Source organism: Pleurodeles waltl, chromosome 9 (genome assembly GCF_031143425.1).
Source record: "Pleurodeles waltl isolate 20211129_DDA chromosome 9, aPleWal1.hap1.20221129, whole genome shotgun sequence".
Classification (NCBI taxonomy): domain Eukaryota; kingdom Metazoa; phylum Chordata; class Amphibia; order Caudata; family Salamandridae; genus Pleurodeles; species Pleurodeles waltl.
Genome location: NC_090448.1, coordinates 730,204,569 through 730,217,687, shown reverse-complemented (window position 1 = coordinate 730,217,687; position 13,119 = coordinate 730,204,569).

Here is a 13,119-nt window from a genome sequence, read left to right as displayed (position 1 = left end):
TCCATGTTGTGTTTTGGGGCATTTCCTGTCGTGGGCACTAGGCCTACCCCCACAAGTGAGGTATCATTTTTTATCAGGAGACTTGGGGGAACGCTGGGTGGAAGGGAATTTGTGGCTCCTCTCAGATTCCAGAACGTTCTGTCACCAAAATGTGAGGAAAAAGTGTTTTTTTGGCCACATTTTGAGGTTTGCAAAGGATTCTGGGTAACAGAACCTGATCAGAGCCCCACAAGTCACCCCATCTTGGATTCCCCTAGGTGTCTAGTTTTAAAAACTGTGCAGGTTTGCTAGGTTTCCCTAGGTGCCTGCTGAGCTAGAGGCCAAAATCCACATCTAGACACTTTGCAAAAAACAGCTCTGTTTTCTTTGTCAAAATGTGATGTGTCCATGTTGTGTTTTGGGGCATTTCCTGTCGTGGGCACTAGGCTTACCCCCACAAGTGAGGTATCATTTTTATCAGGAGACTTGGGGGAACGCTGGGTGGAAGGGAATTTGTGGCTCCTCTCAGATTCCAGAACATTCTGTCACCAAAATGTGAGGAAAAAGTGTTTTTTTTGCCACATTTTGAGGTTTGCAAAGGATTCTGGGTACCAGAACCTGATCAGAGCCCCACAAGTCACCCCATGATGGGTTCCCTTAGCCGTCTAGTTTTCAAAACTGTGCAGGTTTGCTAGGTTTCCCTAGGTGCCTGCTGAGCTAGAGGCCAAAATCCACAGCTAGGCACTTTTCAAAAAACAGCTCTGTTTTCTTTGTCAAAATATGATGTGTCCATGTTGTATTTTGGGGCATTTCCTGTTGCGGGCACTAGGCCTACCCCCACAAGTGAGGTGTAATTGTTATCGGGAGACTTGGGGGAACGCTGGGTGAAAGGAAATTTGTGGCTCCTCTCAGATTCCAGAACTTTCTGTCACCGAAATGTGAGGAAAAAGTGTTTTTTTGGCCACATTTTGAGGTTTGCAAAGGATTCTGGGTAACAGAACCTGATCAGAGTCCCACAAGTCACCCCATCTTGGATTCCCCTAGGGGTCTAGTTTTCAAAACTGTGCAGGTTTGCTAGGTTTCCCTAGGTGCCTGCTGAGCTAGAGGCCAAAATCCACAGCTAGGCACTTTTAAAAAAACAGCTCTGTTTTCTTTGTCAAAATATGATGTGTCCATGTTGTGTTTTGGGGCATTTCCTGTCGCGGGCACTAGGCCTACCCCCACAAGTGAGGTGTAATTGTTATCGGGAGACATGGGGAAACGCTGGGTGAAAGGAAATTTGTGGCTCCTCTCAGATTCCAGAACTTTCTGTCACCGAAATGTGAGGAAAAAGTGTTTTTTTGGCCACATTTTGAGGTTTGCAAAGGATTCTGGGTAACAGAACCTGATCAGAGTCCCACAAGTCACCCCATCTTGGATTCCCCTAGGTGTCTAGTTTTCAAAACTGTGCAGGTTTGCTAGGTTTCCCTAGGTGCCTGCTGAGCTAGAGGCCAAAATCCACAGCTAGGCACTTTGCAAAAAACAGCTCTGTTTTCTTTGTGAAAATGTGATGTGTCCATGTTGTGTTTTGGGGCATTTCCTGTTGTGGGCACTAGGCCTACCCCCACAAGTGAGGTATCATTTTTATCGGGAGACTTGGGGGAACGCTGGGTGGAAGGGAATATGTGGCTCCTCTCAGATTCCAGAACGTTCTGTTACCAAAATGTGAGGAAAAAGTGTTTTTTTTGCCACATTTTGAGGTTTGCAAAGGATTCTGGGTAACAGAACCTGATCAGAGCCCCACAAGTCACCCCATCTTGGATTCCCCTAGGTGTCTAGTTTTCAGAACTGTGCAGGTTGGCTAGGTTTCCCTAGGTGCCTGCTGAGCTAGAGGCCAAAATCCACAGCTAGGCACTTTGCAAAAAACAGCTCTGTTTTCTTTGTCAAAATGTTATGTGTCCATGTTGTGTTTTGGGGCATTTCCTGTCGTGGGCACTAGGCTTACCCCCACAAGTGAGGTATCATTTTTATCAGGAGACTTGGGGGAACGCTGGGTGGAAGGGAATTTGTGGCTCCTCTCAGATTCCAGAACTTTCTGTCACCAAAATGTGAGGAAAAAGTGGTTTTTTTGGCCACTTTTTGAGGTTTGCAAAGGATTCTGGGTACCAGAACCTGATCAGAGCCCCACAAGTCACCGCACCTTGGATTCCCTTAGGTGTCTAGTTTTCAAAACTGTGCAGGTTTGCTAGGTTCCCTAGGTACCTGCTGAGCTAGAGGCCAAAATCCACAGCTAGGCACTTTGCAAAAAACAGCTCTGTTTTCTGTGTCAAAATGTGATGTGTCCATGTTGTGTTTTGGGGCATTTCTTGTCGTGGGCACTAGGCCTACCCCCACAATTGAGGTATCATTTTTATTGGGAGAGGAGGGGGGAACGCTGCGTGGAAGGACATTTTCTGGCTCCTCTCAGATTCCAGAACTTTCTGTCCCCAAAATGTGAGGAAAAAGTGTTTTTTTGGCCACATTTTGAGGTTTGCAAAGGATTCTGGGTAACAGAACCTGATCAGAGCCCCACAAGTCACCCCATGTTGGATTCCATTAGGTGTCTAGTTTTCAAAACTGTGCAGGTTTGCTAGGTTTCCATAGGTGCCTGCTGAGCTAGAGGCCAAAATCCACAGCTAGGCACTCTGCAAAAAACAGCTCTGTTTTCTTTGTCAAAATGTGATGTGTCCATGTTGTGTTTTGGGGCATTTTCTGTCGGGGGCACTAGGCCTACCCCTACAAGTGAGGTATCATTTTTATCGGGAGACATGGGGAAACGCTGGGTGGAAGGAAATTCGTGGCTCCTCTCAGATTCCAGAACTTTCTGTCAACCAAATGTGAGGAAAAGGTGTTTATTTGGTCACATTCTGAGGTTTGCAAAGGATTCTGGGTAACAGAACCTGATCAGAGCCCCACAAGTCACCCCATCTTGGATTCCCCTAGGTGTCTAGTTTTCAAAACTGTGCAGGTTTGCTAGGTTTCCCTAGGTGCCTGTTGAGCTAGAGGCCAAAATCCACAGCTAGGCACTTTGCAAAAAACAGCTCTGTTTTCTTTGTCAAAATGTGATGTGTCCATGTTGTGTTTTGGGGCATTTCTTGTCGTGGGCACTAGGCCTACCCCCACAAGTGAGGTATCATTTTTATCGAGAGACGAGGGGGGAACGCTGCGTGGAAGGGAATTTTCTGGCTCCTCTCAGATTCCAGAACTTTCTGTCCCCAAAATGTGAGGAAAAAGTGTTTTTTTGGCCACATTTTGAGGTTTGCAAAGGATTCTGGGTAACAGAACCTGATCAGAGCCCCACAAGTCACCCCATGTTGGATTCCCTTAGGTGTCTAGTTTTCAAAACTGTGCAGGTTTGCTAGGTTTCCCTAGGTGCCTGCTGAGCTAGAGGCCAAAATCCACAGCTAGGCACTCTGCAAAAAACAGCTCTGTTTTCTTTGTCAAAATGTGATGTGTCCATGTTGTGTTTTGGGGCATTTCCTGTCGGGGGCACTAGGCCTACCCCTACAAGTGAGGTATCATTTTTATCGGGAGACTTGGGGAAACGCTGGGTGGAAGAAAATTCGTGGCTCCTCTCAGATTCCAGAACTTTCTGTCACCGAAATGTGAGGAAAAGGTTTTAATTTGGTCACATTCTGAGGTTTGCAAAGGATTCTGGGTAACAGAACCTGATCAGAGCCCCACAAGTCACCCCATCTTGGATTCCCCTAGGTGTCTAGTTTTCAAAACTGTTCAGGTTTGCTAGGTTTCCCAAGGTGCCTGCTGAGCTAGAGGCCAAAATCCACAGCTAGGCACTTTGCAAAAAACAGCTCTGTTTTCTTTGTCAAAATGTGATGTGTCCATGTTGTGTTTTGGGGCATTTCCTGTCGTGGGAACTAGGCTTATCCCCACAAGTGAGGTATCATTTTTATCAGGAGACTTGGGGGAACGCTGGGTGGAAGGGAATTTGTGGCTCCTCTCAGATTCCAGAACTTTCTGTTACCAAAATGTGAGGAAAAGGTGTTTTTTTGGCCACATTTTGAGGTTTGCAAAGGATTCTGGGTACCAGAACCTGATCAGAGCCCCACAAGTCACCCCATGTTGGAGTCCCTTAGGTGTCTAGTTTTCAAAACTGTGCAGGTTTGCTAGGTTTCCCTAGGTGCCTGCTGAGCTAGAGGCCAAAATACACAGGTAGGCACTCTGCAAAAAACAGCTCTGTTTTCTTTGTCAAAATGTGATGTGTCCATGTTGTGTTTTGGGGCATTTCCTGTCGGGGACACTAGGCCTACCCCTACAAGTGAGGTATCATTTTTATCGGGGGACTTGGGGAAACGCTGGGTGGAAGGAAATTCGTGCCTCCTCTCAGATTCCAGAACTTTCTGTCACCGAAATGTGAGGAAAAGGTGTTTATTTGGCCACATTCTGAGGTTTGCAAAGGATTCTGGGTAACAGAACCTGATCGGAGCCCCACAAGTCACCCCATCTTGGATTCCCCTAGGTGTCTAGTTTTCAAAACTGTGCAGGTTTGCTAGGTTTCCCTAGGTGCCTGCTGAGCTAGAGGTTAAAATCCACAGCTAGGCACTTGGCAAAAAACAGCTCTGTTTTCTTTGTCAAAATGTGATGTGTCCATGTTGTGTTTTGGGGCATTTCTTGTTGTGGGCACTAGGCCTACCCCCACAAGTGAGGTATCATTTTTATCGGGAGACGAGGGGGGAACGCTGCGTGGAAGGGAATTTTCTGGCTCCTCTCAGATTCCAGAACTTTCTGTCCCCAAAATGTGAGGAAAAAGTGTTTTTTTGGCCACATTTTGAGGTTTGCAAAGGATTCTGGGTAACAGAACCTGATCAGAGCCACACAAGTCACCCCATGTTGGATTCCCTTAGGTGTCTAGTTTTCAAAACTGTGCAGGTTTGCTAGGTTTCTCGAGGTGCCTGCTGAGCTAGAGGTCAAAATCCACAGCTAGGCACTCTGCAAAAAACAGCTCTGTTTTCTTTGTCAAAATGTGATGTGTCCATGTTGTGTTTTGGGGCATTGCCTGTCGGGGGCACTAGGCCTACCCCTACAAGTGAGGTATAATTTTTATCGGGAGACTTGGGGAAACGCTGGGTGGAAGGAAATTCGAGGCTCCTCTCAGATTCCAGAACTTTCTGTCACCGAAATGTGAGGAAAAGGTGTTTATTTGGCCACATTCTGAGGTTTGCAAAGGATTCTGGGTAACAGAACCTGATCAGAGCCCCACAAGTCACCCCATCTTGGATTCCCCTAGGTGTCTAGTTTTCAAAACTGTGCAGGTTTGCTAGGTTTCCCTAGGTGCCTGCTGAGCTAGAGGCCAAAATCCACAGCTAGGCACTTGGCAAAAAACAGCTATGTTTTCTTTGTCAAAATATGATGTGTCCATGTTGTGTTTTGGGGCATTTCTTGTCGTGGGCACTAGGCCTACCCCACAAGTGAGGTATCATTTTTATCGGGAGACGAGGGGGGAACGCTGGGTGGAAGGGAATTTGTGGCTCCTCTCAGATTCCAGAACGTTCTGTCACCAAAATGTGAGGAAAAGGTGTTTTTTTGGCCACATTTTGAGGTTTGCAAAGGATTCTGGGTACCAGAACCTGATCAGAGCCCCACAAGTCACCCCATGTTGGATTCTCTTAGGTGTCTAGTTTTCAAAACTGTGCAGGTTTGCTAGGTTTCCCTAGGTGCCTGCTGAGCTAGAGGCCAAAATCCACAGCTAGGCACTCTGCAAAAAACAGCTCTGTTTTCTTTGTCGAAATGTGATGTGTCCCTGTTGTGTTTTGGGGCATTTCCTGTCGGGGACACTAGGCCTACCCCCACAAGTGAGGTATCATTTTTATCGGGAGACTTGGGGAAACGCTGGATGGAAGGAAATTCGTGCCTCCTCTCAGATTCCAGAACTTTCTGTCACCAAAATGTGAGGAAAAGGTGTTTATTTGGCCACATTCTGAGGTTTGCAAAGGATTCTGGGTAACAGAACCTGATCAGAGCCCCACAACTCACCCCATGTTGGATTCCCTTAGGTGTCTAGTTTTCAAAACTGTTCAGGTTTGCTAGGTTTCCCTAGGTGCCTGCAGAGCTAGAGGCCAAAATCCACAGCTAGGCACTTTGCAAAAAACAGCTCTGTTTTCTTTGTCAAAATGTGTTGTGTCCATGTTGTGTTTTGGGGCATTTCCTGTCGTGGGCACTAGGCTTACCCCCACAAGTGAGGTATCATTTTTATCAGAAGACTTTGGGGGACGCTGGGTGGAAGGGAATTTGTGGCTCCTCTCAGATTCCAGAACTTTCTGTTACCAAAATGTGAGGAAAAAGTGTTTTTTTGGCCACATTTTGAGGTTTGCAAAGGATTCTGGGTACCAGAACCTGATCAGAGCCCCACAAGTCACCCCATGTTGGATTCCCTTTTGTGTCTAGTTTTCAAAACTGTGCAGGTTTGCTAGGTTTCCCTAGGTGCCTGCTGAGCGAGAGGCCAAAATCCACAGCTAGGCACTCTGCAAAAAACAGCTCTGTTTTCTTTGTCAAAATGTGATGTGTCCATGTTGTGTTTTGGGGCATTTCCTGTCGGGGCACTAGGCCTACCCCTACAAGTGAGGTATCATTTTTATCGGGAGACTTGGGGAAACGCTGGGTGGAAGGAAATTCGTGGCTCCTCTCAGATTCCAGAACTTTCTGTCACCGAAATGTGAGGAAAAGGTGTTTATTTGGCCACATTCTGAGGTTTGCAAAGGATTCTGGGTAACAGAACCTGATCGGAGCCCCACAAGTCACCCCATCTTGGATTCCCCTAGGTGTCTAGTTTTCAAAACTGTGCAGGTTTGCTAGGTTTCCCTAGGTGCCTGCTGAGCTAGAGGTTAAAATCCACAGCTAGGCACTTGGCAAAAAACAGCTCTGTTTTCTTTGTCAAAATGTGATGTGTCCATGTTGTGTTTTGGGGCATTTCTTGTTGTGGGCACTAGGCCTACCCCCACAAGTGAGGTATCATTTTTATCGGGAGACGAGGGGGGAACGCTGCGTGGAAGGGAATTTTCTGGCTCCTCTCAGATTCCAGAACTTTCTGTCCCCAAAATGTGAGGAAAAAGTGTTTTTTTGGCCACATTTTGAGGTTTGCAAAGGATTCTGGGTAACAGAACCTGATCAGAGCCCCACAAGTCACCCCATGTTGGATTCCCTTAGGTGTCTAGTTTTCAAAACTGTGCAGGTTTGCTAGGTTTCTCGAGGTGCCTGCTGAGCTAGAGGTCAAAATCCACAGCTAGGCACTCTGCAAAAAACAGCTCTGTTTTCTTTGTCAAAATGTGATGTGTCCATGTTGTGTTTTGGGGCATTGCCTGTCGGGGGCACTAGGCCTACCCCTACAAGTGAGGTATAATGTTTATCGGGAGACTTGGGGAAACGCTGGGTGGAAGGAAATTCGAGGCTCCTCTCAGATTCCAGAACTTTCTGTCACCGAAATGTGAGGAAAAGGTGTTTATTTGGCCACATTCTGAGGTTTGCAAAGGATTCTGGGTAACAGAACCTGATCAGAGCCCCACAAGTCACCCCATCTTGGATTCCCCTAGGTGTCTAGTTTTCAAAACTGTGCAGGTTTGCTAGGTTTCCCTAGGTGCCTGCTGAGCTAGAGGCCAAAATCCACAGCTAGGCACTTGGCAAAAAACAGCTATGTTTTCTTTGTCAAAATATGATGTGTCCATGTTGTGTTTTGGGGCATTTCTTGTCGTGGGCACTAGGCCTACCCCACAAGTGAGGTATCATTTTTATCGGGAGACGAGGGGGGAACGCTGGGTGGAAGGGAATTTGTGGCTCCTCTCAGATTCCAGAACGTTCTGTCACCAAAATGTGAGGAAAAGGTGTTTTTTTGGCCACATTTTGAGGTTTGCAAAGGATTCTGGGTACCAGAACCTGATCAGAGCCCCACAAGTCACTACATGTTGGATTCTCTTAGGTGTCTAGTTTTCAAAACTGTGCAGGTTTGCTAGGTTTCCCTAGGTGCCTGCTGAGCTAGAGGCCAAAATCCACAGCTAGGCACTCTGCAAAAAACAGCTCTGTTTTCTTTGTCGAAATGTGATGTGTCCCTGTTGTGTTTTGGGGCATTTCCTGTCGGGGACACTAGGCCTACCCCCACAAGTGAGGTATCATTTTTATCGGGAGACTTGGGGAAACGCTGGATGGAAGGAAATTCGTGCCTCCTCTCAGATTCCAGAACTTTCTGTCACCAAAATGTGAGGAAAAGGTGTTTATTTGGCCACATTCTGAGGTTTGCAAAGGATTCTGGGTAACAGAACCTGATCAGAGCCCCACAACTCACCCCATGTTGGATTCCCCTAGGTGTCTAGTTTTCAAAACTGTTCAGGTTTGCTAGGTTTCCCTAGGTGCCTGCAGAGCTAGAGGCCAAAATCCACAGCTAGGCACTTTGCAAAAAACAGCTCTGTTTTCTTTGTCAAAATGTGTTGTGTCCATGTTGTGTTTTGGGGCATTTCCTGTCGTGGGCACTAGGCTTACCCCCACAAGTGAGGTATCATTTTTATCAGAAGACTTGGGGGGACGCTGGGTGGAAGGGAATTTGTGGCTCCTCTCAGATTCCAGAACTTTCTGTTACCAAAATGTGAGGAAAAAGTGTTTTTTTGGCCACATTTTGAGGTTTGCAAAGGATTCTGGGTACCAGAACCTGATCAGAGCCCCACAAGTCACCCCATGTTGGATTCCCTTTTGTGTCTAGTTTTCAAAACTGTGCAGGTTTGCTAGGTTTCCCTAGGTGCCTGCTGAGCGAGAGGCCAAAATCCACAGCTAGGCACTCTGCAAAAAACAGCTCTGTTTTCTTTGTCAAAATGTTATGTGTCCATGTTGTGTTTTGGGGCATTTCCTGTCGTGGGCACTAGGCTTACCCCCACAAGTGAGGTATCATTTTTATCAGGAGACTTGGGGGAACGCTGGGTGGAAGGGAATTTGTGGCTCCTCTCAGATTCCAGAACTTTCTGTCACCAAAATGTGAGGAAAAAGTGGTTTTTTTGGCCACTTTTTGAGGTTTGCAAAGGATTCTGGGTACCAGAACCTGATCAGAGCCCCACAAGTCACCGCACCTTGGATTCCCTTAGGTGTCTAGTTTTCAAAACTGTGCAGGTTTGCTAGGTTCCCTAGGTACCTGCTGAGCTAGAGGCCAAAATCCACAGCTAGGCACTTTGCAAAAAACAGCTCTGTTTTCTGTGTCAAAATGTGATGTGTCCATGTTGTGTTTTGGGGCATTTCTTGTCGTGGGCACTAGGCCTACCCCCACAATTGAGGTATCATTTTTATTGGGAGAGGAGGGGGGAACGCTGCGTGGAAGGACATTTTCTGGCTCCTCTCAGATTCCAGAACTTTCTGTCCCCAAAATGTGAGGAAAAAGTGTTTTTTTGGCCACATTTTGAGGTTTGCAAAGGATTCTGGGTAACAGAACCTGATCAGAGCCCCACAAGTCACCCCATGTTGGATTCCATTAGGTGTCTAGTTTTCAAAACTGTGCAGGTTTGCTAGGTTTCCATAGGTGCCTGCTGAGCTAGAGGCCAAAATCCACAGCTAGGCACTCTGCAAAAAACAGCTCTGTTTTCTTTGTCAAAATGTGATGTGTCCATGTTGTGTTTTGGGGCATTTTCTGTCGGGGGCACTAGGCCTACCCCTACAAGTGAGGTATCATTTTTATCGGGAGACATGGGGAAACGCTGGGTGGAAGGAAATTCGTGGCTCCTCTCAGATTCCAGAACTTTCTGTCAACCAAATGTGAGGAAAAGGTGTTTATTTGGTCACATTCTGAGGTTTGCAAAGGATTCTGGGTAACAGAACCTGATCAGAGCCCCACAAGTCACCCCATCTTGGATTCCCCTAGGTGTCTAGTTTTCAAAACTGTGCAGGTTTGCTAGGTTTCCCTAGGTGCCTGTTGAGCTAGAGGCCAAAATCCACAGCTAGGCACTTTGCAAAAAACAGCTCTGTTTTCTTTGTCAAAATGTGATGTGTCCATGTTGTGTTTTGGGGCATTTCTTGTCGTGGGCACTAGGCCTACCCCCACAAGTGAGGTATCATTTTTATCGAGAGACGAGGGGGGAACGCTGCGTGGAAGGGAATTTTCTGGCTCCTCTCAGATTCCAGAACTTTCTGTCCCCAAAATGTGAGGAAAAAGTGTTTTTTTGGCCACATTTTGAGGTTTGCAAAGGATTCTGGGTAACAGAACCTGATCAGAGCCCCACAAGTCACCCCATGTTGGATTCCCTTAGGTGTCTAGTTTTCAAAACTGTGCAGGTTTGCTAGGTTTCCCTAGGTGCCTGCTGAGCTAGAGGCCAAAATCCACAGCTAGGCACTCTGCAAAAAACAGCTCTGTTTTCTTTGTCAAAATGTGATGTGTCCATGTTGTGTTTTGGGGCATTTCCTGTCGGGGGCACTAGGCCTACCCCTACAAGTGAGGTATCATTTTTATCGGGAGACTTGGGGAAACGCTGGGTGGAAGAAAATTCGTGGCTCCTCTCAGATTCCAGAACTTTCTGTCACCGAAATGTGAGGAAAAGGTTTTAATTTGGTCACATTCTGAGGTTTGCAAAGGATTCTGGGTAACAGAACCTGATCAGAGCCCCACAAGTCACCCCATCTTGGATTCCCCTAGGTGTCTAGTTTTCAAAACTGTTCAGGTTTGCTAGGTTTCCCAAGGTGCCTGCTGAGCTAGAGGCCAAAATCCACAGCTAGGCACTTTGCAAAAAACAGCTCTGTTTTCTTTGTCAAAATGTGATGTGTCCATGTTGTGTTTTGGGGCATTTCCTGTCGTGGGAACTAGGCTTATCCCCACAAGTGAGGTATCATTTTTATCAGGAGACTTGGGGGAACGCTGGGTGGAAGGGAATTTGTGGCTCCTCTCAGATTCCAGAACTTTCTGTTACCAAAATGTGAGGAAAAGGTGTTTTTTTGGCCACATTTTGAGGTTTGCAAAGGATTCTGGGTACCAGAACCTGATCAGAGCCCCACAAGTCACCCCATGTTGGAGTCCCTTAGGTGTCTAGTTTTCAAAACTGTGCAGGTTTGCTAGGTTTCCCTAGGTGCCTGCTGAGCTAGAGGCCAAAATACACAGGTAGGCACTCTGCAAAAAACAGCTCTGTTTTCTTTGTCAAAATGTGATGTGTCCATGTTGTGTTTTGGGGCATTTCCTGTCGGGGACACTAGGCCTACCCCTACAAGTGAGGTATCATTTTTATCGGGGGACTTGGGGAAACGCTGGGTGGAAGGAAATTCGTGCCTCCTCTCAGATTCCAGAACTTTCTGTCACCGAAATGTGAGGAAAAGGTGTTTATTTGGCCACATTCTGAGGTTTGCAAAGGATTCTGGGTAACAGAACCTGATCGGAGCCCCACAAGTCACCCCATCTTGGATTCCCCTAGGTGTCTAGTTTTCAAAACTGTGCAGGTTTGCTAGGTTTCCCTAGGTGCCTGCTGAGCTAGAGGTTAAAATCCACAGCTAGGCACTTGGCAAAAAACAGCTCTGTTTTCTTTGTCAAAATGTGATGTGTCCATGTTGTGTTTTGGGGCATTTCTTGTTGTGGGCACTAGGCCTACCCCCACAAGTGAGGTATCATTTTTATCGGGAGACGAGGGGGGAACGCTGCGTGGAAGGGAATTTTCTGGCTCCTCTCAGATTCCAGAACTTTCTGTCCCCAAAATGTGAGGAAAAAGTGTTTTTTTGGCCACATTTTGAGGTTTGCAAAGGATTCTGGGTAACAGAACCTGATCAGAGCCACACAAGTCACCCCATGTTGGATTCCCTTAGGTGTCTAGTTTTCAAAACTGTGCAGGTTTGCTAGGTTTCTCGAGGTGCCTGCTGAGCTAGAGGTCAAAATCCACAGCTAGGCACTCTGCAAAAAACAGCTCTGTTTTCTTTGTCAAAATGTGATGTGTCCATGTTGTGTTTTGGGGCATTGCCTGTCGGGGGCACTAGGCCTACCCCTACAAGTGAGGTATAATTTTTATCGGGAGACTTGGGGAAACGCTGGGTGGAAGGAAATTCGAGGCTCCTCTCAGATTCCAGAACTTTCTGTCACCGAAATGTGAGGAAAAGGTGTTTATTTGGCCACATTCTGAGGTTTGCAAAGGATTCTGGGTAACAGAACCTGATCAGAGCCCCACAAGTCACCCCATCTTGGATTCCCCTAGGTGTCTAGTTTTCAAAACTGTGCAGGTTTGCTAGGTTTCCCTAGGTGCCTGCTGAGCTAGAGGCCAAAATCCACAGCTAGGCACTTGGCAAAAAACAGCTATGTTTTCTTTGTCAAAATATGATGTGTCCATGTTGTGTTTTGGGGCATTTCTTGTCGTGGGCACTAGGCCTACCCCACAAGTGAGGTATCATTTTTATCGGGAGACGAGGGGGGAACGCTGGGTGGAAGGGAATTTGTGGCTCCTCTCAGATTCCAGAACGTTCTGTCACCAAAATGTGAGGAAAAGGTGTTTTTTTGGCCACATTTTGAGGTTTGCAAAGGATTCTGGGTACCAGAACCTGATCAGAGCCCCACAAGTCACCCCATGTTGGATTCTCTTAGGTGTCTAGTTTTCAAAACTGTGCAGGTTTGCTAGGTTTCCCTAGGTGCCTGCTGAGCTAGAGGCCAAAATCCACAGCTAGGCACTCTGCAAAAAACAGCTCTGTTTTCTTTGTCGAAATGTGATGTGTCCCTGTTGTGTTTTGGGGCATTTCCTGTCGGGGACACTAGGCCTACCCCCACAAGTGAGGTATCATTTTTATCGGGAGACTTGGGGAAACGCTGGATGGAAGGAAATTCGTGCCTCCTCTCAGATTCCAGAACTTTCTGTCACCAAAATGTGAGGAAAAGGTGTTTATTTGGCCACATTCTGAGGTTTGCAAAGGATTCTGGGTAACAGAACCTGATCAGAGCCCCACAACTCACCCCATGTTGGATTCCCTTAGGTGTCTAGTTTTCAAAACTGTTCAGGTTTGCTAGGTTTCCCTAGGTGCCTGCAGAGCTAGAGGCCAAAATCCACAGCTAGGCACTTTGCAAAAAACAGCTCTGTTTTCTTTGTCAAAATGTGTTGTGTCCATGTTGTGTTTTGGGGCATTTCCTGTCGTGGGCACTAGGCTTACCCCCACAAGTGAGGTATCATTTTTATCAGAAGACTT